At 34.9% G+C, this 24545-nt stretch overlaps 2 long non-coding RNA genes across 5 annotated transcripts; both read left to right on the top strand.

The window, feature by feature from the left end:
- Positions 1-15597: 15597 nt before the first annotated feature.
- Positions 15598-21676, top strand: LOC149988128 (uncharacterized). 4 transcript variants are annotated; one of them, XR_016505435.1, is made up of 6 exons: positions 15598-15698; positions 15828-16167; positions 16355-18418; positions 18678-19219; positions 19482-21410; positions 21662-21676. It is a non-coding gene; the product is annotated as an uncharacterized LOC149988128 (long non-coding RNA). The 4 variants fall into 4 exon arrangements; XR_016505436.1 differs by having other exon boundaries at positions 18712-19219; XR_016505433.1 differs by having other exon boundaries at positions 18737-19219.
- Positions 21677-21831: 155 nt separating this feature from the next.
- LOC141045951 (uncharacterized) lies at positions 21832-23573 on the top strand. Its single transcript, XR_012218569.1, has 2 exons — positions 21832-22746; positions 23363-23573. It is a non-coding gene; the product is annotated as an uncharacterized LOC141045951 (long non-coding RNA).
- Positions 23574-24545: the final 972 nt, after the last annotated feature.

Below are 24545 nucleotides of genomic sequence, written 5' to 3' on the forward strand. Positions count from 1 at the left end.
AATTGTGTGTGTTTTGAACAAAAAAAGTTGGTGATTACAGAAATTCTGTGAATTCATATTACTTGGAGTGAAGTCTGTTACTCTTGATATTAGATGGAAATTATTGTATTTTGAGCGGTCTTTTGAGAGTGTAGGGTTGCAAACTGTTGTTATCAATTGATGAAGGAGTATTTTTACTAAAAAAAAATATTGTAATATTTATTAGTATTTCAGTGGTTCGGAAAATGGTTAATTTTGTGACCCTAACAAGTAGAACTCATGCACGTAGTCTTTCTCTGTATTCAAATTCTTCTATACATATTTATTTTTTAAAGAATTGTAAAATAAGTAAAATAATAACTACAAGAAAAAGAAAAAATACTAATAACAATATTAGCTTAGAAGAAGGTAATACGCTTATGTCTTATTAAGAAAAAAAGGTAATCCACTCTTAATCAAGATTAGACAAAGCTTTGATATTTTAATTGTACTCTTGTCAATCTGTCAAGGACAAGAACTTGATAACAACAAATAAATAAGTGAGACTTTTTTTGAAGAAAGATGATAAAATAGAAATAACTAAATATATATATATATATATATATATATATATATATTAAAAAAGAAACTGGAATGGCTATTGCCAAAAGACAAGAAAATTAGAGACCCTTGAAATTAGACTAGAAGCAAGAAAGGAATTGACAAGAGTGAAGAAGGCTTTATTCTTGCCTCTATATATACTATCTACCTAAGAGCTACGTGGCGACATTCTATAGAACCTCCAAAAACATATTGACTTAGGACAACACGTACCTCAACTTGTAAGGCAAGTTTTCTATGTTGGGGCCATATAGTTAGCTTGTTCTATAAGATACCAATATGTGTGGCATGTGGTTAACTTGTTGACCAAGTTTCTAACCTACCAATCAAGTATAAAGACATATGAAGTCAAAAAACATCTTTAAAGCTTTTAAAAAGCTTCTCTAAAAGATATTATGAAATTAACCTATTTTTATCTACTTCTACCTATTTATATCATCTAGATAAATATTAAAGTAAACTGTCACGGACACAGAAATACAAACTTGAGATCTAACAAGAAGTTCAAGAAGAATTGGCAAGAACTAAATTAATCAGATGAATACAAGAACAATACCAGAGAGGTGACCTAGAGCTCCAAGAGATGTGTTGTCGAGATTGAAGAACTCTTCAGCCTCGATTCCAATATATACTCCTATTTAGGAAGCTTCTCAAGTAACTTCTACCAACAAGGAAGCTTCTAGAAGGTTCCAGAGACTTGCTCCTAGAAGGTTCTAGAAACTTATCTCTAGAAGATTCTAAGAACTATGTCCCTAATATCTTCTATCAACTAAAAAGCTTCTAGAAGATTTCAGAGACTTGCTTCTAAAAGGTTCTAGAAGCTTGTCTCTAGAAGGTTCTAGAAACTTGTCTATAGAAGGTTCTAAGGACTATGTCCCTAACATCACCCCCTCCTTTAGCTTCGAGGTCTCTGAGAAGCAATGTTGTTGTCAATCAGTACCAACGCAAGAAAATGAAGATCTGTCGCATAAAGTGTGCTATAAACTCCAACTGTTGTTCACAAGGTAAGTGGTTCATCGACCCTTGAAGCCAATGATAGTGGCCAACTCCTTCAATTTCTGACCAAGCATGAACTTCCATGTCTTCATTGTGAAATTGTCCTGCAAAAATGCCTTTTGGCTGACCATTGTAAGCAGGCTCGGACTCAAATACAATCACCAGTGATCGATTACTTGGTATCCTCCGTCGTTGTCATGGTGCAGGTGGTTCTTCATCTCGAGGTCGCCTTCGTGAGTTAGTTGGTTGAGACAATCTGACTAGCATAGTATCTATCTCTTGGCTTTCCATATCAGAAGACTAAACTATGGCTACTGAAAAAATTCTATTTTATCTTGGAGAAAATAACTACATCAACTACGAATTTTGGTGGTGCTCTCCCCCTTTCTTATATTCTTGGATGAGCAAGCTTCGGAAGGAAGCTATCGTCAAACAAGCTTAGGTTTATGAGGATGTTGTTGATGAAACTCCTGTACTTTTTGTGGCACATTAGCAAGATTTTAAACTAGCTCCCACGTTTGTTCATTAATGTCGTAGCCGCACCAATGAATAAGATACTCCAACTTGTCCCACCTTCGCCATGAATCCAATACCTTTTCAACCTCATATTCCTCGTGGTTCTCGATCTCAATACTAGGTGGCAGACATTGGACTCTTCTAAGAAAAGACAACTCTCGATAAGGCTCCAACAGAGAAACATGAAAGAGTGGATGTACCTTCATAGAAACCGGTAATTCCAAACGGTACGCCATTGGATTGATTTGCTTCTGAATGATAAATGGTCCCAATCTTCGATAGTCCAACTTATCACATGGTCGCTTAGTCTTGATATTCCATTGAAGAAGCCATGCTTTATCTCCAATTTTGAAAGTAAGTGCTTGATTCCGAAATCTATCTGCAGACGCCTTGTAGGATTCTTGAGCGGATTGTAATTGAAGCTTCAACATATTTTGAAGCTCTGATAGTTGTTTCGCAAATCCTTCAGCTGTTGGATTGTTATTTTTTGATGGACTCAATAAATCAAGCTTCGGATGAAACCCATAGTTGGAAAAGAATGGTGTGTATTGAGTCGATGCATGGAGGGTCTTGTTATATGTAAACTCAGCTAGCGGTAAATATGTGGTCCAATCGTCTTGCTTATAGTTGATGCTGCATCGTAAGTATTGTTCCAAGACTTGGTTCACCCGTTCTATTTGGCCATTAGTTTGAGGATGAAAAGCCAAAAAAAACTTGATATCCACCTTCAGTATCTCAAAGAGAGATCTCTAAAACTTTGATACGAATTGGGTTCCTCGATCTGATATGATATCATCTCGTAGTCCATAATAACGATACACATTATCAAAAAAGAGCCTTGCTGTAACTTCACTGAACGATGTCTTCTTGCAAGGAACAAAGTGTGCCATCTTTGTAAGCCGATCTACCACGACAAAGATGCTGTCAAATGAGTTCGATGATGGCAGGTCTGTGATGAAGTCCATGGAAATTGAAGACCATAGTCGACGTCGAATCGGCAATGGCTGTAGGAGTCCATAAGGGCGATGTCGAGGATTCTTGGATCTTGAACAGATGTCGCAGGAGAGGACAAAATCTTTCACATCCTTCTACATTTGGAGCTACCAAAAATCTTGAGAAATAAGCTCCAAGGTCTTGTTGAATCCAAAATGTCCCGCAGTTGGAAAATCGTGGCGAGATTGAAGAACTCGGAGTCGTGCTATTTCTTTTGGGATATATAACCACGCCTCAAAGTATAAAAGATCTCCCTCCACCTTGAACTTGTCATCATTGGCACGCTGCTTAATATCAATGGCTACTGAATCTTCAATGGACATGGCACGTATTAGATTCAGGAAGTCAGCATCAATTGGCACAATAGTAGTGCAAAGCTAAAATTACTCTGGCTTCAACAATGTCGTACATTGTTGATCAAACGCTGCTTCTCTAGCCTTTGGTACAAGATACGATCTCCTTGATAAGGCATCAGATAGTTCTTGTTGCTTTCCAGGTCGATAAGTGATAACAAAATCGAACCTAGATAGCAACATACTCCATCGAGCTTGACGTTGATTTAGAACTCGAGCCGACATGAAATACTCCAAATTCTTATGATCTGTGTATACGGTCACTAGATGTGCAGCTCCTTCAAGAAAGTGATGCCATTCTTGGAAAGAATCCACTATAGTAAGAAGTTTCTTATCGTGGATCTCATAATTGATTTCAGCAGCAGAGAACTTTCAAGAATAGAATGCAACTGGATGGAGCTTCTTGTCTTCTCCCATTTGTGAAAGTACAGCTCTTAAAGCAAAATCCGAAGCATCAGTTTCTAAATAAAAGGCCTTTGTAAAGTTTGGATGTACCAAGATTGGAGCCGTAGTAAATGCGGTCTTCAAGTCTTGAAATGCCTTCTCTGCTAGAGATCCCCATTCCAGCTTATCCTTGCATGTTAACCGAATGAGAGGAGCAGCAACTTGAGAGTAATTCTTGATAAAGATCCGATAGAAGTTAGCAAAACTAAGAAAGCATTGTACGTCTCTAACCGTCTTTGGAACCTTCCAGGATACGATTGCTTCCACCTTCTTGGGGTCCATCTTCAAGCCTTTCGTAGTCGCAACAAACCCCAAAAACTCCATTTCTATTTGGTGAAATAAATACTTCTCCAACTTGGCATATAGTCCTCGTTCGCGTAGTTTCTCCAAGACCAAAAGAACGTATTTTTCATGTTCTTCCTCATTTTTGGAGAATATCAAAATATCATCCAAATAGATGACAACAAAATTGTCAAGGTGCTCTCGGAAAATGTCATTCATCATATGTTGAAAGACTGTTGGAGCATTGGTAAGACCAAAGGGCATGACATTATACTCAAAATGGCCATACCTTGTACGGAACGCTGTCTTCCACTCATCTCTTTTCTTGATTCGTACGAGGTTGTAAGCTTCCCTTAGATCAATTTTTGTAAAGATCCTTGCACGTCCAAGTTGTTCTAAGAGACCAAAAATCAAGGGTAACGGATAACGATTCTTCTTTTTTACCTTGTTGAGGCCTCGATAGTCCACGCACATCCGCAATGAGCCATCTTTCTTTTTCACAAATAAGATGGGTGCTCCAGCTGATGATTTTGATTGAAGGATGAAGTTCTTGGCTAGATTCTTGTCGATGTACTTCCGTAATTCTACCAACTCGGTCTGCGATAGATTGTAGATTGGGCCAAAAGGCGGTTGTGCTCCTTCCTGTAAGTCTATGGCACAATCATATGGTCTGTGTTCCAGTAGCATGTTGGCATTTTTCTTTTGAAACACGTCTTTAAATTCCTTATATTGCTGCGGTATACTTGTTGTCGAGATCTTCTCCCCGGTAGTTGGAGTCGCATAAATGACAAACGGTGTGCCTTCCTTGGACGATCTTATAAACGCTCTTGCTCCAATGAATAAGGATTTCTCTATTTGGGGTTTTCTACTAGACTTGCTCTTGGGTGGTTTTGTGGGAAAGGTCATCTTCTGTAACTTCCAATCTATAGATGGGTTATGCTTTTCCAACCAAGAAAGACCAAGAATAACAGGATTTGATCGGGTTCTAATAATATTGAAAATAATATGACTACTATGGCCCTTAAACGTCACTTCTATAGGTTCTGATTCATGGCTGACACTACTAGACAATAAAGGTCGTCCATCTATGACCTCAACGTGAACAGGTTTGGATTTTTGTACTAAAGGGATCTTATGATGCTTTGTAAATTCTTTGTCTAAGAAATAAGCAGATGCTCTTGAATCTAATAATGTTAAGGTTCTCAGTTTCTGAGGGCCAATAAGCAAAGGGATTGTAAAACAAAGGGCAGGTTGAGCGGAAAGAAAGGAACCTGATTGTTGTAGCGATATTTCAGTGTTCAGCCGCACGGTTCCTATTGTGGCTAGGCATCCTCGTTTTCCTGAATAAATGTGCCCCTAGTCTTGATAATACGTCGATTTTGCTTCTTGGGGCAGTTTCCAACTTTGTAGCCTTCTTCATCGCAATGCAAGCATAGACCTTCCTCCATACGTCATTTTTTTTCTTCTAGAGTAAGAGATTTGACACGTATTGCATCAATTTACATATCTTCTACCTCTGAATGTGAATTCATGCTGCTTGCCGACATAGTTGGGATGTGGCGAACTGTATGTTGTCTTGAACGTTGATCTTAGCGACGTTGGAATAAGCGATTATCGCACTTCACAGCTTGGCTAATAGCTTCGTTGAGCATTTACGGATCAGAAAGAGTTAATAGCAAATCCTTCACATCGTCCCTTAAACCCCAATAGAATTGACTCATCAACGCTTCTTCGTCCCAATTGATGTCGCATGCTTATTACCTGAAGTCCGATGCATAGATTGATGTAGAACGCATCCCTTGTCGTAGTGACCGGATCTTTGTTGTAGTCCATCGAACCTTATTGTATTCACCAAATGCTTCTGCAAACGCCTCCAAAAAGGTTTCAAAGTTGTTTAGTATGGACGATCGTTTTTCAAACAAAGAAGCAAACCATGATAGAGCTTGTCCTGTAGGTAAGGTTCCAACAAGCCCAACACGTGATTCCTCCGTTGGATAGCGTTCGGGTTGTAAAACTGTTATCAACCTAATTTGGTTGACGAATCCTCAAAATTTGGAACGCGTACCATCGAACTTGTCCGGAACGCTAACTCGGGGCTCCTTATGTTCTAGAACCAGCGGTGCTTGTTGAACCTGAGGCAAAGTTGCTTCTCCAAGTGCAGAAGTTTGAGGCTGGTGCAACCTAGATTGTGCCATCCCAGATACACAATCATTATGAAGCCTTGCTACGACTCCTTCAATCACTACAGCTCTTTGCGATAACGTAGCGAGGGCATTCATGATAGCATCTAACTTGGACTCTGAACTTTCCGTCATACTAATGTCTTGACCCCCGGCCATTCTAAGAGAAGGACAGAAATGACTCTACAAGAAGACAATATTGGTTTAGAGGAGGGTACTCCGCAACCTCTAAAATGCCTTAAGAGCTTCAAGAAAAGGGGTAATCCACTCTCTCCAAGAAGAATAAGACTCCAATATTGTAACAAAAGAAGTATTAGTTTAGAGGAGGGTAATCCGCAACCTCTAAAATGCTAGTATACTTCCAAGCAGAGGGGTAATCCACACTCTAACAAAGAAGAACTAGCTCTGATATCTGAGTTGAGTGAAGTCTCGACAAATTATCACGGACACAGAAATACAGACTTGAGATCTAACAAGAAGTCAAGAAGAATTGGCAAGAACTAGATTAATCAGATGAATACAAGAACAACACCAGAGAGGTGACCTAGAGCTCCAAGAGATGTGTTGTCGAGACTGAAGAACTCTTCAGCTTCGATTCCAATATATACTCCTATTTAGGAAGCTTCTCAAGTAGCTTCTACTAACTAGGAAGCTTCTAGAAGGTTCCAGAGACTTGCTTCTAGAAGGTTCTAGAAACTTATCTCTAGAAGATTCTAAGAATTATGTCCCTAACATCTTCTATCAACTAAGAAGCTTCTAGAAGATTCTAAAGACTTGCTTCTAGAAGGTTCTAGAAGCTTGTCTCTAGAAGGTTCTAGAAACTTATCTCTAGAAGGTTTTAAGGACTATGTCCCTAACATAAATATATGTCCGTGACAAAAGGATTACCTTGTGCTATTTATGCTACACTTATTTCTAATGATGCAAAGAATTTAAGTGGCATTCCCACCAATATCAAGAATTTGAGAAGAAGAATGTGGCTACTCTTCTTGAACATCGTTCCTATGACTGCTCAATTGATTTTTAAGAAGAAGCATAATTGCCATTTGGATCAATCTATAGTTTATCACAAAATGAATTGGCTGAAGTCAAGGAATGTATTAAAGAGAATCTAATCAAGAATTTCATATGCCATTCCACATCACCAACAAGAGCTCTAATCTTATTTGTAAAGAAGAAAGATGGGTCATTGCAGATGTATATTGATTATCAAAGACTCAACAAGATTACCATCAAGAATAGATATCTTCTGCTTTTAATATTCAGTCTTCTTGATCAACTAAATCAAGCTAAGATCTATACAAAAATAGATCTATATGGAGCATACAATCTAGAACGTATTAAAGAAAGAGATGAATAGAAGATTGCGTCTTGAACTAAATATGGATATTTTAAATACAACATCAAGTCCTTTGGACTTACAAATACACTAGTGGCTTTTCAACATCTAATGAATGATATTTTTTGAGAGTTTTTAGACGATTTTGTTGTCTTTTATCTAGACAACATCTTGATCTATTCTAAAAATACAAATGAACATGAACTTCATATTCATCATGTGTTACAAAAATTAAGAGATGTACAATTATATGCCAAAATAAAAAAGTATATATTCTACACTATTCAAGTCAATTTTTTAGGATATATCATTTGAAATGATGGACTTATGATGGATCCTAATAAAGTTCAAACAATTATGGATTGAAAGATTTCAAAAACGGTGTCGTATGGCGTGATTTGCAATCTGGGATTATATTGGGTATCTAGCTGTAGAAAATGTAGCTTAAACGTTTATATGAATCTAATCTTAGCTTCCAAAAACTCCTTTGATTTTGCATAAAATTCAAAATATAACAAAATCCCTTCAAAACATATTTTTCCCACGAAGGATTTTCTTATCTCAAACTTTAGAAATTCATAACTCTTGATTTAATCATTTAATTTGTTTCAAATTTATAGAATAGGTAGAATTTACCCTTAACTTTTATTACAAAAAAAACCAATTGCAAATTTATTCCCAATCTTCTGATATCTAAGAAATCCTTGTAGATGCTATAAACCCTAATTTACAAGCACCTGAGCACTATTTTCTTAATATCTCAAGAATCCAATACTCAAATGTCATCAAATTTATGCATAAAGTTTACTAACATGAAATTATACACTATAATTTTGAGCCAAAATCTTATCAAATTACTCAAGATATAGCTTAAGACACAACCACTAGTAAATCAGGTCACTTACTACCCTTAGATTGCATGTACTGACTTCAAAATCCAATAACTCCTTCATTCCAACTTGGAATCTAGCAAGCAGTATACAAAAAATCTAGCTGCAAAAGTACTCTCTCCAATCGCAATCACCAATCTTCAATTGCCTTCCGTACACGTGCGTTATGTGAAAAAAAAGTGATAGTAGCTTCCAAATCAACACCTTAACTTTGAGCGCCTATATCTTAAAAAATTATATATTAAGTACATAATCATATTATTTTCATATAGTAGCCGAATCACAATACGATAACAGTAAGAGATTTCCAATGTTTTTTGGGCTTTGCCAACTATCATCAGATCTTCATCAAAGACTTCTCTAAAGTTACAGCTCCACTTACACGTTTGACTTGCAAAGACAAACTGGAGTGGAGTAAAGAAGTTGAAGCATCTTTTGAAACTTTGAAGTCAGCCTTTATTTTTGCACCAATATTATATTGCATCAACTTTTCTAAGGTATTTTTTATGAAAAGAGATGCATTAGAGTTTGCTTTGGATGCCATATTATTACAAATGGGAATAGATGTTAAACTTCACCAAGTAGCTTTTTATTCTAGTAAATTTTTAACATTCTAGATTAACTATGAAATCCATAACAAAGAGCTTCTTACAATTATGGATTCATTTCAAGAATGGCATCATCATATAGAAGGCACTTCTAATCCAATCACCATATATATGGATCACAAGAATCTTGAGTAATTCATGTTAACACATGTTTTAAATCGTCGCCAAGCCCATTAAAGCATGTCTTTATCAAGATTTGATTTCAAGATCATATATCGACCTAAAAATTAATAAGATTTGTCAAACACCTTTACTAGATATTTTCACCTTGTACCAAAAGAAGAACATCCATCTTTTGATTAGTAAAGAATATTCTCTTGAAGACAGAGCATTTTCATCTTTGAGTAATGAAATCAACGTTGATTGTTGATTCGATCCTTGTAAAACAAATCCAATCAAGTATGTCTTTTGATCCTCTTATTCACAATATCAAGAATCCTTCTTCTAAGTCCTAAGATATTTCTAAATTTGAGTTCAAAAATAACCTACTCTATTTCAAAAGTTGATTATATGTTCTAAAAGGAGAAGTACCATTATGTGTTCTTTAAGCACGTCACAACTTTTCAGCAGCAAGACATTTTGGATACAACAAGACTTTGGAGCTTATATCCAAAGATTTTTGGTGGCCACAAATCTGGAAGAATATCAAAAGCCTTTGTTCAGTCATCTAATATTTGGTCAGGATCAAAAACTCCTCGTCATAGATCTTATGGACTTTTTCAACCATTACTTATTTCAAAACAACCGTAGTCTTTTGTTTCTATAGATTTTATGATGGATCTTTCAATCTTAAGTTCTTATGAGTCTATATTCATAATAGTAGATTGTTTTACCAAAATGGCACATTTTGTACCATGTACAAAATCTATCACAAGTAAAGAAATAGCTAAGCTCTTTCTTGACAACATCTATCGCTATGATGGATTATCCAAGGATATTATATCAGATAGGGAAACTCAGTTTGTATCAAGATTTTGACAGACTCTTTTCAAGATTCTAAAAGTAGATATAAAACTATCTTCGACATTCTATCTTCAAATTAATAGACAAAAAGAGCATATTAATCAAGTTTTGGAGCAATATTTAAGATGTACCATCAACTACCAACAAGATGATTAGACAACTCTTTTACTATTGGCAGAGTTTGCTTATAATAATATAATATATTCTTCTACAAAACAAACACCTTTCTTTTTTAGTTTTGGTTATTATCCACGACTTGATACTTTTGACTTTTTAAAAGTTGATAATCCTATGGTGGAAGACTTGGCAAATCATTTATCAAAGCTACATGCAACAATAAAGGCGCAGTTAAAAGAAGCTCAAGAATAACAAAAGATCAATGCGAATGTCTATCGTAAGGAACAACCACCATTCCACATAGGTAACAAGGTATGGTTATTTCATCCCAATATTAAGACCATTTGTCCTTATGATAACTTGGACTATTGTAGGCCTAAATCATTTCCTATTTTTCCATAAATTAATCCAATTGCATATTATTTACACCTATTGGAGTCAATAAAAATATATTTGGTATTCCACGTATCTCTTTTTAAACCATACAAGATAGTAGACATATCAAGAAGAAAACAAGTATCACTTTTTGCTATAGAAGTGGACAATAATAAAGAGTTCAAAGTGGAAGAAGTCATAGATTCAATGAAGCACCAAAATAAATTAGAATATCTTGTCCATTGGCTTAGATATGATATTAGTGAATGCACATAAGAGCCAATAAAGTATCTTGCAAATACAACAAAGGCGATGGAGGCTTTTCATCAACAACATCCATCAAAATCAAGATGAAAACTTTTTTTATAAAAGAAATTAGATCTAGGTAAGATAACATTCTACTTTCAATCCTTCTTTGTAGCTTCTTTGTAGTTGTGATGCTAAAGAAATGGAAAACCAACAATTAGTAGATTTGACTGAAAAGCCTTCGTTTGTTGACCTACCAGATGAGACATTATAATTATCACAATCTTCAAGATGACACAATCAAGATAAAGATCCTCAAGAACGACATGTTTTTCCTTCAATAGATGGCAAGATACAATGCATTTGATATCATGACTTTAGAAGAGACTCTCGATGTTTGATAATTTTATTAGAGGTAGGAACAACTCTTGACGGTGTTTCAAATATTTTATTTGAAAGAAGTTATGAAGGCCTCAACAATGATTAAATAATAAGATGGACTTTCTATTCTGATATGAGATACTATCAATGGTTGAGAGGCCCTATCAACTATCTTCAAAGAAAACAAAGATCTAAATATATGGCAAATATAATTTGTTGCATTATAGAATTCTTCAATATATGATGACCTTTCCTTATGGAATTCGTGCCTATAAGAGGACGTAATATCACAGACATATACATGTAAGCTAGTAATTACATATATAAATAAGTAGAAGTATGTAAAAGCAAATTAATTCTATAATATCTTCTATGGAAGCTTCGTAAAAACTTCATAGATGTTGCTTTGACTTTATAGGTATTTTTAATTGACTTTTTGGATTATAAACATTGTCAATAAGTTGGCCATGTACCACACATGTTGTTGGCTTGAACATCAAGGTAACTATGTAGTCTACATGTAGAAAAACTTACCTTATAAGTCAAGGCATGTATCCTACAAAATCAATACATATTTGACGTCCTATAGAACATCACCACGTAGCCTCTAGTTAAATAATATATATAGAGACAATAATGAAGCCCTCTTCACTCTTGTCAATTCTTTTCTTGCTTCTAGTCTAGTTTCAAGAGTCTCAAGTTTTCTTGTCTTTTGATAATAAGCCATTCTAGTTTCTTTTAATATACATACTTCCTTATTTTTATTTTTTCACTCTTTCTTTGATACGGATTTCATTAGTTTATCCATCTTTTAGTTCATATCCTTGACATTTGATTAGGATTCAGTTTAGGGTTTGATTTAGGGCTTAGGATTTGTGTAGGATTTGATTTAGGATTCAGGATTTGTCTAAGGTTTGATTTAGGATTTAAGATTTTTCTATGGTTTGGTTTAGAGTTGAAGATTTGTATACGGTTTGATTTAGGATTTAAGATTTGTATAGGATTTGGTTTAGGATTTGATTTATGATGTAGGATTTTTCTATAATTTGATTGAAGTCTATTAAGATTTTAATTGAAATTAAATTAGTACTTAGTTGAAATTTATTTAAAATATATTTGTGATTATTTTTTTTTTAAGATTTCTTAAAGATTCTTTTAAGATTTATTATTGATTTTTTTTTTAATTCTTTTAAAATTTTTTATTATTTCTTTTGTAATTTCTTTAAATTTTCTTTTAAATTTGATTAAATTTTATTGAGCATTATTAAGGTTTAATTAGAATTTATTTAGAATTATATTAGGATTAGAATTTTATTGTTACAATTTACATTCTACGTTCTATAATCAGGTGCCTAGTACATTCTTAAGCAAGACTTTATGTAATATGACACTGTTCCAATGAACAAGATATTTCAACCTAAATCAACACCTATTTTAGTTTAAGACTTCTTCTACCTCAAATTCTTAATTAGTATCTACTTTTATAAGAAGTGATGGCATTGGTCTTATTTTTAGAATATTCACTATTTTATATGGTTCAAAAAAAAATATATGAAACATAAGATAGATCTTCATGAACTCTGATAGATGTAATCAATATACATCTATATTAATTTTTTCACTAATAGAAAATGATCCAAGTCTTATGCCTTCATACAAAACTTCAACTTCTTTTTCTACTCAAATTTGTCTTTAGAAGTCAAATATATAGTTTAGTTGCAACTTTAAAAAAAAAATTGATGAACATTTAATAGTAATTAAAAAATTACAAAAAAAAATATTGCGTGTCTCATATCCTTATTAAAAAATTCCAATCCATGATAGTTTGAACTTTTTTAGGATCCATCATAATGCCATCATTTGAAATAATGTATCTTAAGAAATCAATTTGAGTAGTATAAAATACACACTTTTACATCTAGGCATATAATATTATATTTTAAAATTTTCGTAACACACAACAAATTTAAAATTCATACTCCTCTATATTTTTAGAATAGATTAAGATATTATCTTAATAACAAATAACAAAATTATCAAAAAAACTCTTGAAAAATATCATTCATTAGATATTGAAAAGCAATTAGGGCATTTATGAATCTAAAATATATGACATTATATTCAAAATATCCATACCTTGTTTAAATGTTGTCAAAAATTCATCTCCTTTTTTGATGCATATTAGGTTATATATTCATTGTAGATCTATTTTAGTATAGATCTTAACTTGATTCAATTGATGAAAAAGTCTTAATATCAATGATAGAAGGTACTTATTCTTCATAGTAATCTTATTGAGTCCTTAATAGTTTACACAAATCCACTATGATTTTTTTTTCTTAATAAATAATATGGAAATTCTTCGTCGAGATTTTAAATGGTATATGAAATCCTTTGCTAGATTCTCATCAACATATTCTTTGAATTCAAAAAACTTATTTTTTAGTAAAATATAAATTGATTCAAATGATGATTGAGTTTTTTGTGAAGATCAATTCAAAAATCCTATGACCAATGATTTGAAAGAACATCCACATTCTTCTTCTAAAAAATATCTTGATAATTTTTATATTGGCTTAAAATGCCACTTGAAGTATTTTTATTATTAAAAGTAGGTGTGGTATAAATAATACAAGGAGATGATTATTTTTTAGTATGCAAAGAAGTGCTCGCATCCAATAATAATGATTTGATTGTATTGAATTTATGGATTTTTTACATGACTATCATATTTTTGGATTAAACTATTAAAAAAAATCAAGATGTTGAGAAATCAATTCTATTTTAATATATTACTTTTTAGCCACAATACACTTAAAATAATAAATTTGAGAGAAGATCTAGTTATATTAAATATTATAACGCTATTATGACCATTATTTGCTACATATAAATGAATAATTTCATAGATAACATTTCTAAAAAGATAAAAAATAATCATCTATGATTTTTACGTGCATGGATTTAGTTTTCTTAATCAAGAATATTTATTTGTGTTTTAACAAAGTCTTTGTTTATAAAATAAGATTAATTTGATAATATCTTGTAGAAAAGCTTCTTAGAAGTTTTATTGACATGATTTCACTTTTAGATGTGTTTATTAGTGATTGATAGGTTGATCATTTGGCTAATAAGTTAGCCAAATATTATATGTATTAGTAGCTTGTGATACAAGCTTATCATGAAGTGCATGTATAGAAAACTTGCCTTGCAAATTAAGACACATATCTTGAAAATTAAACGTGTAATAAAGTTTTATAAAATGTTGTCATGTAGCTCCTAGTTAGAAAATATATATAGAGGCAAGAGTGAAGCCTTTTTGATTCTTGTCACTCCTTTCTTGTTTCTAGTCTACTCTCAAAGAACTCTTGTATTTATGTCTTTTAGCAATAGAAGTTCTAATTTTTTATTTAAAATATACATACTTTCTTATTTCTATTTTGTCATCTTTCTTTGAAACAAGTCTTACGCGTTTATTTGCCTTCATTGGATTCTTGTCCTTGACACCAATACTTTTGATATGTGACTAATTTACTAGCCAAGTTTCTAAGTAATTAATCAACTACAAATAGGTGTAAAGTCAAATTTGCATCAATGAAGCTTCTAAGAGACTTTGCTATAAAATATCATCAAATCTACCTATGTTTACTCGCTACCTAGTTCTTCTTATCTAAATAAATATATATATATATATGTGACAACAATCCTACAAGGAAGGAGTCACTCTTCTTTCATACTTAGGATCTAGTTTGGAGGAAAGGAGTATGGTCTAGGTCTAACTTTGGATGGACTAGAACATAGTCACATTGTGATGTACATAAATTACAAATTAAAAATTAAAAATTTTTAAATAATTTTTTATAAATAATTAAAATTAAATATACATATTTTAAGAACTTCTTTAGAAAGTTAAATATATTTTGTGTAATTTTTACATACAATGCTTTAAGATATTTGTGGAAAAAATAAATTATATACACTTTTGTTATTACAACATTACATTAAATTATTGGAGGACAATAGCAACTCAGGGTGGATGGTCTTCTACAAAAGTTTGTGTGTTGTGTAACTAAAGGAAGTGGCTCACAACGAGGGGGGGGCCTGCCAAACCCCACAGAGAGTATTACAAAGGGATGCAATGTTAACCAAGATGTAGAATTGTTCTTCAAAGCTTTAGATATCCAGTTACAATGAAGAAATCTCAAATGTTAACAGAAGCGCACGCCACCAAAGCAAGGGAACAGCGTCCCCACCTGAGGGGAACGTAACCGGGAATATGGGAACAGTGGGGAGGAGGGGGGGAGCTTCCGAGGCGTTTGTTTTTGTTTTGTTTTTGTTTTGTTGCTTCGACCTTTCTTCGTTGTTGTTGTTGTTCTTCGTTGTTCCTCTTTCTTTCCTGGTCCTTTTTCGAGGGTCCGAAGCATCGAGACATCGTGGTATGTTGAATGCGCTTTTCCAAGAAATAGACTTGCGTGGAGAGGATTGAGCTATATATTTTTTGCTGTGCCGTTTCGCGAAGTTCTGTGTGATGTCATTTAAGGAATATGTGATACTGTGTGATGCAGGTTCGCAGGGAACGAGTGGAATTAAGTTTGTAGCGTAGTGGAGCCTTTGTTGATAAGATGGAGCGAAATAAGAATGTGTTGGGTAGCAGTTTAACTTGTAAGAGCTAGTGAGAACTTTGTGGACTGCCTTCATCATTATGATCTGACTTGTTGGCCTAAATTTTTCCACGGATGCATTGTTTGAGTTCGTCACAAGCTTAGTGCCTCGAGGGTCGACTTTGAATTTCATAGGATGCGCCTCATTCGGTTACAGGGCGTGGAAGAGCTATGATGTTGAACAATTCCACATAATACTTACCTTGCAGTTATTTAACAAGCCTTGTATGTCCTCTGCTAGAAGGTTGAATCCTCTCTCCTCACATTTATCATATATGCCAGTGTTCTTCCGCAAGCTTCTTAATCCCTATTAGATTTTTTCGAATTAACCAGTTAAAAATTCCAGCTAGCCGGGCCGGAAATTGCTCAAAATTACTCGTCTAGTCCTGGTCAACACAATCACTTCGTTCCGCTTCGTGGGGGCTCGACAGGTGCTTTTCAAAAGCGGTAACGACCTCCCGCAACCTGCTTGCTCTCAGAAGCAGTCATTGTGAATCGGTTGATGCTACGGCTTTCCAATCATGGAATTTATAATCATCGCTGACATGAACAAGATCTATCAACCTTGAAACAAAAGCAGGGGGACAGTTAGAAACTCTTCATGAACCGGACGTAGCGGTGTTAAAATACCACTTCAGCTGGACAGGTAAGTCTACTGACATGCAGTTACTTCACAAAAAGCATCAACGCCAAGCCAGGTAGTTGCCACACGAGATTGTTATTGACATATGGTCTGAAGCGCAACGAGCTGTTCCCCAGCGTATCGGCATCAAGACATATAAATTTGCTGGTCGAAATTCCAATCGACACATATGGAAGAGCTGCCCCTATCAGCAAATACACACTTGGGCTTTCAAAGATGCTGTGGAATCGTGTGAAGTGGTAAGGATTGTAACTGCCAGAGAGTGACTAGCTGCCCCAGCCTTGTGATTATCCTGCCAATCTCCCTCTCCTACACTCTATCCAGGTAGTGTTCAATCAATGTGCACGGACTCATGTTAACATGATTAACGTTAAATTCTTGCTGAACTGAGAAGGCGCTGCAAGCCACCCATGATACGTGGAATCTGATTTGACGCAAAGTACTCAATACACCATGGTCATCTCGACATAATATCGATGCTGTGCATTGTAAGCACAAATGAACGCGACATGCAAATGAGCTGGGTTTAATTCCTATCCAGAATGTATTCTAAGGCGCTGAACATGGAGAAAAAGGGAAATAATACTTCCGTGTTATGAGCAATTGCAGTATTCTAAAAGCATCTTGGTCGTGCTCCTAGGATCCACGACAACCTCCAGGCCCAGAATTCTTCTGAATTGAAGAATTTGTACCTTGACAGTTTGGACAAACAAAAAGGCGCAGAATACTGGTTTACTTTGAGACAAGGGCTCACAAATTACAATATGAGGAATAATTGCGATTGCTGATAAGAATGTCCAACTTCCACAACAGAGAACTAGATTTCAACGGAACGGAAATTTCTCAATCTGAGAAGATCTGTACCTCATTGGCAAAAATTGGCAAAGTCAAATCGCATGACCTCACCAGCAATCTCAGGGTGCCATTGAAACCTTGACCACAACTGGCCCAAGCACTCAATCAACAAACTGGCGTTCAATTCTTAAACTAATGCTCCTGATTTCTTGCTTGTAGCTAACGAATCATTCGCAAGTCCGCCACCACACGTTTCAAGTTCAAAGAGAGCACAATCATAATGCTGCAGACATGATGTGATCAGTGATTCGCATTCTGCTTGTCGATGGGTTGAACAAATCAGCTGACAACAACCTGCACAGACACCAAATGACGAAGGTGACCTTCAAAAGTTCAGGTGAATGCGAGACCTATTTCGAAACAAGATTTGGTTCCTAAAGGCCAATGCATAAGGAATCATTCTGCTACAAGGAGGAACAAATCAGCAAGGATCTAAGGAAGGTAGTAAATTAGGTTTGGATATCGTTGGAACCCAAAATTCCAAGTTGATTAATCCGAGTTTCGAGATCATGAAGGCTAATAGACCATAAATGCTAATTTGAAAATGGCATTCGCGGATTAAGCGAGACGTGCACTTGAAAACGGTTTGAGAATTGAAATTTCGAGGTTATGGATTTTCCGCAATTCGGGAGGGGGCGGGGGGGGGGATAAAATAAAATAAAAACGAAGAAAAGAAGACGGAATAGAAGGGACAGGTTCAAACCTGAATGTTTCTGGTAAACAGAAAACCTAATTTATGAAAGTTAGATGAGCGTCTATCATTGGATGCGCCTCTAAATCTCGAATCCACAACCTCTACACAAATCCAGACTTGATTTCTATCTCGAAGCAGCAGAATTGAGCTCTTTAATTCGCCGAAGGACAACTGGAGTGACATTTGGTGTCATACAATGCATATCCAATGCTGCATACACTACAGTCGCAAGTTGATCGCAAATTGTTCTTCAATGTGAGGCGTTGGAATCCCGGTAACCAAGCTCACGACACATGGGGTTAGGTGCGTTCCATTGCTACAGTCGAGATTAGGGTTGAATGAGTGAAATCAAACAGTCACATGGAACTGAAGTATTTCTTCATCAAACTCTCTCTCTCTCTCTGTTTTTATTCATGTTCTTTATATATATATATATATATATATATATGTTTAACTTTTCATATGCCATCGAGTTGTGTTTATATTATGAAACCCGATTCCCTGATGGACTGTGCTGCACGGGGAAGAAGTGGAATAAACCTGCTAAACGGCCTCGTAACAGTGCTACGACCCTATTTTGCTCTGCTTTTGAGAAGGTGATGGCAACACTGGCTTTCACAGGGGATCATCAAAGCCCTCGGACACTGCAAGTTTATTGCCCACTGCCTTGTCCATTTCCCATCAATCATGGAGCACCAAGTGGCATATGTTTTTATGGGGTCATTCACTAATTGATCCTAACAACTTCCAGGCCCATTTGCGGTCAAAGAAAGATCTTGCCCCTTCAAGGAAAGTCAATCAAGTGGCAAGAAATATGAAAAGTCATGAATATAATGGGGCTGGCAGTTACAAAGCAGGATATCTGCTCTCTCACAACACCCTCAAGGGCAATAATAAATAAATTTGAGCTCTCATTCATAGCCACTTTCTTTACCTTCTTTGTACAATATTTTGACCTGTTTCTTTGTTTTCTAGGTGTGACAACCGGTTCATAGGGCAGCAGCATCCCAAGGAGACTCATTCAGGCCACTACTGGAAAAAGAAACTCCCCGATTTCCTGCCCCAAATGCTGCCTGCTCTCGACGACAACCCAATCTTTTCACTGTAAGTTATCCTTCTTTTTTAAATCAACGAGCAGCTTTGCAAAAATCAACTCGAAGCTACAACATGAGGCAGATCATGTGGTATTTTCATAATCAAATTATAAAAGTGTAAAATGGCTCATTCTTTAACAAAAAAACTCTTTCTTTCCTTTTTGTACGTTTATCTATATATATATATATATATATATGTGCACACACACACTAAAGAGGTGCAAGAAATGAATCACTTTGTTGCCAAAGCTTTTTAGTTTGGAGTTTTGCAGAATGTCCTGCCTACGGAGTTGCACGTAACCAGAACTGCGTGAGTGATTCTTTTTATTCCTTGACTCTTTATAGTTGTGAAAATTACATCCCCATGTTCCTGCTAGAGTGTGCCGAATTGAGAATGTCACGAGCTATGAAGTTTACTGAATATTTGGTGGGGGGGGGGGGGAGGTTCCTCTGGAAGATTCCACAATTGTCCATGAAAGATGCAAAATGCCTTTTCAGAAACTGGGGCCTGCCCTGATTCCTCATCACTTTTCTTATTTTGGTTTTTAATTTTTTTTTAATTTTTTTTTTTGTCTTGTTGAACAATATGAAGACATGGAATGGTACAAGTTACCACCAACGAACAGCAGCTGTGCATTGTCAATCGGGAGAGCAATGTTGACCACACATTTTAGTTACACCTTGTATTTATATTTAATGGAAATTGCATATGTGTTTAAGCAATCTTTTGATGACACATTTTACTCAATTTTGTATATTTATTAATTAATTCGATTTTCAAAGAAACAATTGGATCTGGTTTGCCAATTTTCATATGTAGTCTCTCTCCATGTGTATATAGCCATGTATTAAGACTATTAGTAAATGAGATTTCCTTCTGTTTCTGTTAATTTTTTCATTAAAATTCAATAATTTTTTAATAAATAATTTGCATTAGATGCAAATAAAGATTTCAAAATAACATGCATACTCAAAGAAAAAAACTTAAGAATATATACAGTTATATTGACAAAAAATCAAAACAAAACAAATATTTTTGTGTAGTGTTGAAAAATTAAAAATTAAATAACCCTTCCTTAATAATAATAATAATAATAATAATATGGAATCTCTTATTTCTATCAGCCAAGGGAAAATCGTTTTGTGTAAGCTACAATAACAATGCATTAATTAAAATGACTTAACACAGATATGTTACGAGTCTTATAACTTTATTTCAACTTTGCAAAAGAATTAGAACTGAAAATTAAAATTGAGTATATCTACCTGTATATTATCATTACTTGAGCTCATAGAAATTTGTGGGTGAAATGCCATATCAAAGACTCTTTACCTTTTGATCCATGAAAATTTCTCGGTTAAAATTTCATTAATGGTGTATTTGTAATAATTTTCATCAACATCAAAACTAAGGCTAAAAAGAATTGATCTCATAGTTTTCTACTGACCATACAAATTCTTCAAACATTATGAGTATTTAATACATATGCCTTTAATCGTACAAATTATGAACTGAGATTTCATATATATATAAAATCATAAAGCCTGGGTTGGGAATTCTGCATGAATCAACCTTAAAGTTTGAGGAAGCTCAACATGAATGAAAAGGATGAATGGAACGAATGAATGAAAGAGTGTGTATATATATATATATATATTATTAAAATGAATCTTGTGAGTGGCATGATGAGGAAGAATCTAGAATTCTTATCCTCTCACTATCCCCTTTTGAAAGGATAATCTATTTTATGGATGGATGTACACGTGCACCACGACTTTCATCCATCCATCCATTCATCCAGTGATCAATCAGCTCATTTGCTATTAACTTAATTCAATTTTACCATTGATCACATTGTCACCTTTATTGACCTTTCAACATGCCTAATCCCTTCAACACAATACACCTAAACAACAAAATATTAAATTAACACATAAATAAACATTTAAAATAAAATAAAATAAAAAGTAAAGGTCTGAAACCAGGCTCCAGCATTTTTCAGGTTCTGCTCAAATTCTGGAGCAAGGCATAAAATTTTCTTTGATAACATAGTTGAGTAGAATGAGCTTTTCCACATCTTTTGAGGGTGAGACTCACTAAATTCTCAACCAGCAGAAGGTTTTTTGAGACACAAGGGAGGTATTATTAAATCATCTTTTTGAGGGTTATTGAGGACGACACAAGTGGGATTCATTCAAAGGTCCTCCTTCAACTGTACAAATCCAATTTGTATGTTTGTGACATTGTGTTCCCTTATATATACATATTTATATATATATATATATATATATATATATATTGATTTTCCAGTTTGATAAAATTTAAATGTCTGATTATTTTGCAATTGCAACAATTTAGAAATTTTGTTTAAAATTTGATCAGGTAATTGTAGCTCCTTAATCTCTTCTCTTCCTCTTCACCTTGGGTTCTAATTAATCCAACCAACTGCAGGCACCCAAAAACACATCAAAAAATAATCATAGTTGACACATTTCTATAAAATAGACAATGAAACAAATATCATAGTCCTGTTTTTCTAAGGAATGTTTTGTTCTAGCCATGTTTTGTTTGATTGTTTTTGTTTTTGATTTTTTTTTTGTAAATCTGATATGAAGTAAAAGAAAGAGAACCATAGAAATAGGGTTATCAATGCCCTATTTTTGGGCCATAAATATTAACTTATATGATATAGATGGGTGGGATAAGCAAGAAGTATTAGATGTATATGGCAACAAGCGCAATCACTGAAGGAGTCAAGCAAATTCAGTTGAAATTTGTGACCCATTCCATTGGCTTGACCAATAGTGCACACATGGCTTGTTTTTCTAAACCACAAAACACCCGTCCACGAGTTCATAGATACATGTGTTTTTGGTGACAAATGGATGAATGTTTTGATGAGTTCATGGATGAAAGTGTGTATTAATGGATGGGTGTGTACCATGCTGGAGGACAAGGCTGATAGAAAGCACAAGCTTGGAGGAGGAATCTTTAGGAGAGTCAAAACAAACCCATGTTCTAATCTAAGCAGCATTCTCATTGAAGTCCAACAGCTTGTGAAACCCTAATTTTTCATCTTTTTATTTTGTTTATTCTGTGACTATTTTTTTTTAAAGAAGTGTCTTCTTTGATGAGCAACTGAACACCCCATGGCAACAAAGCTTTTGTTGACCAAGCCATTGCCACATTGGACATGCAATTCTTTAAAAAGGAGGGGGGGATTGCTGAACTCCTTGTTGCCAGCAAAGATGGACCAGCCTTTGGCAATGGCCCCTTGCTCATCTTTTGCTCAAAAATAGAAACATCACACAAATCAAATAGCATGCAGAGAATGATATTGATGTGATTTTTTCACACAAATAGAAAGCAACAGTGAATTGTAGAAAAGGACACAAATGGAAGAGAAATGCCAATGGATTAGAAAAGGCCAGGTGATTAATAAAATGCTCAGTGTGGTCATACAAATATGACACTCACCACCAAATATGGCATTGTGTTCAAACTGTCTTACCTTTATAAAACACCATTTTCACATGGTATGTCTTGGCTCTTCTTATTCTCTTTCTTTAAAATTTGTGATAATCAGAGTTGTGAAAAGATTTAAGAAAAAAAGAAAAATGTGGGGATTTTCATGGGTTACTGGTTCACAATGTTTTTCTACAACATATATGTATCTATATATATATATATATATATATATACATTACTATCGAAGAGGATGGTTACTCCCTGATAATAACACGTAAGAGGGAGGTTTTCTTTACTGTGTTTTGACAGCAGAAAGATGAACCTTTTGATTCAGTTGATTGAACAATTTTAATGTTTGTCCCAGTGTATGTGTAGATCTTATCTTTTCTTTTTTCTTTTTTCTCTTGGAAAAGAAAATGGTAGTGCTAAGTTTTTACTGTCTTTAAAATAAAATAAAGTATCAACAGAAAACTGTATTGTTTTTTGTGAGTTTGACAAAATTCAACGACATTGAGTGTTGCATGACTAATGCATTTTCACACACAACCTACAGTTAGACATCAAATTCATGAACATATGTTTTTCTTTATTTCTGATCCTCAAGTGATATGAATATGTCTACTAAAAAAATTTGATATATGTTTTTGAAAAATATCGGCTTAGCGCATAAAATCATTTTTGCAGATACCCCAGCTAAGTTCCATGTTTATCGGTTTCCATCAAAGAAGGACAGATTTGAATCAATGACATTGTACTTTTATTAATATAAATACTTTGCCATATTACAAGTACACTATAAAAGCAACTATACAACTGAAATTTGCCGGAAGTTTTCAGTTCCAAAAAACTAAACTTTTACAAAGATTGTACTCCCTCACTTAGTACAAAGTACATTCCATAGTATAACACTATAACAATTTCCTGATTAGAAAAAGAAACCCAATCACTCCCACGATTCTATTCAGAACAATATTTTATTATTTTCTTTTTGCCTATTAATTTCAAAATAAATTCTCAAATTACTAAACAAGAAAACATTTGTGGAGTACCAGTCTGCATGCACAGGCTCTCTGGATTGAAATAACATGCAAACGAACAAAAAACAGTTGGTTTTAGGGTTTGGGAGGAAAATTCGAAGAGACTAAGGACGGAATATCTAACACGGCAACTCTCTTTTTCGGCGAAGATTCGCACCGGACCCATGACCGCGCCATGCAGAGCACATGTGGCTCGGCCACGTCACGCAACTGTCGGTTCCCCACCCGTCCCGTCCCGACCCAACCCGGCCCGGCCCGTTCCATCCCCCTTTTTCTCATGCAGTCAGTGAAGCGCATCCAGTGGCTATGGCGACGATCTGCGAGCCACTCCAGCAGCCATGTCTGTTGCGCTGAGGAGAACTGGCTCCGAGAAGAGGCTATTGCTCCGATTCACAACAACAAGCCTCCTCCTCCTCCTCGGCCGCGATTGAACGCTTTGCGTAGCTGTTGTCAGAATCGGCTCGAACATCACTACTCGCCGTATGCTACCTCCTCGCTTAGAAGGAAGTGGACGGGCCTAATCAGTCCCCTATCCCATTCTCTCTCCCTCTACCATTCAGAATCGCCGGACCTAATTAAAAAGTAGTAACAATAATAATAATGATCATACACATTTGCATGTTAGTTTGGAACTGTTTGTAAGGGCATCGATCTACGGATGACGATACTATGAATGTGTGGGGAATGAAACATGCTAAGCCAGTACCCAGGTCTTGGTCAAACAAGTTGTTGAAGACACGTTAGATTTGAGTTTGTTCCTTCTTGGAGCAAATCCCCGACAATTAATTCGACGTCTTCCTGTTGCTTGTTCTTATAACCAGAGAAGTAAT

This window comes from Physcomitrium patens, chromosome 11 (genome assembly GCF_059467195.1).
Source record: "Physcomitrium patens ecotype Gransden chromosome 11, ASM5946719v1, whole genome shotgun sequence".
Taxonomy (NCBI): Eukaryota; Viridiplantae; Streptophyta; class Bryopsida; order Funariales; family Funariaceae; genus Physcomitrium; species Physcomitrium patens.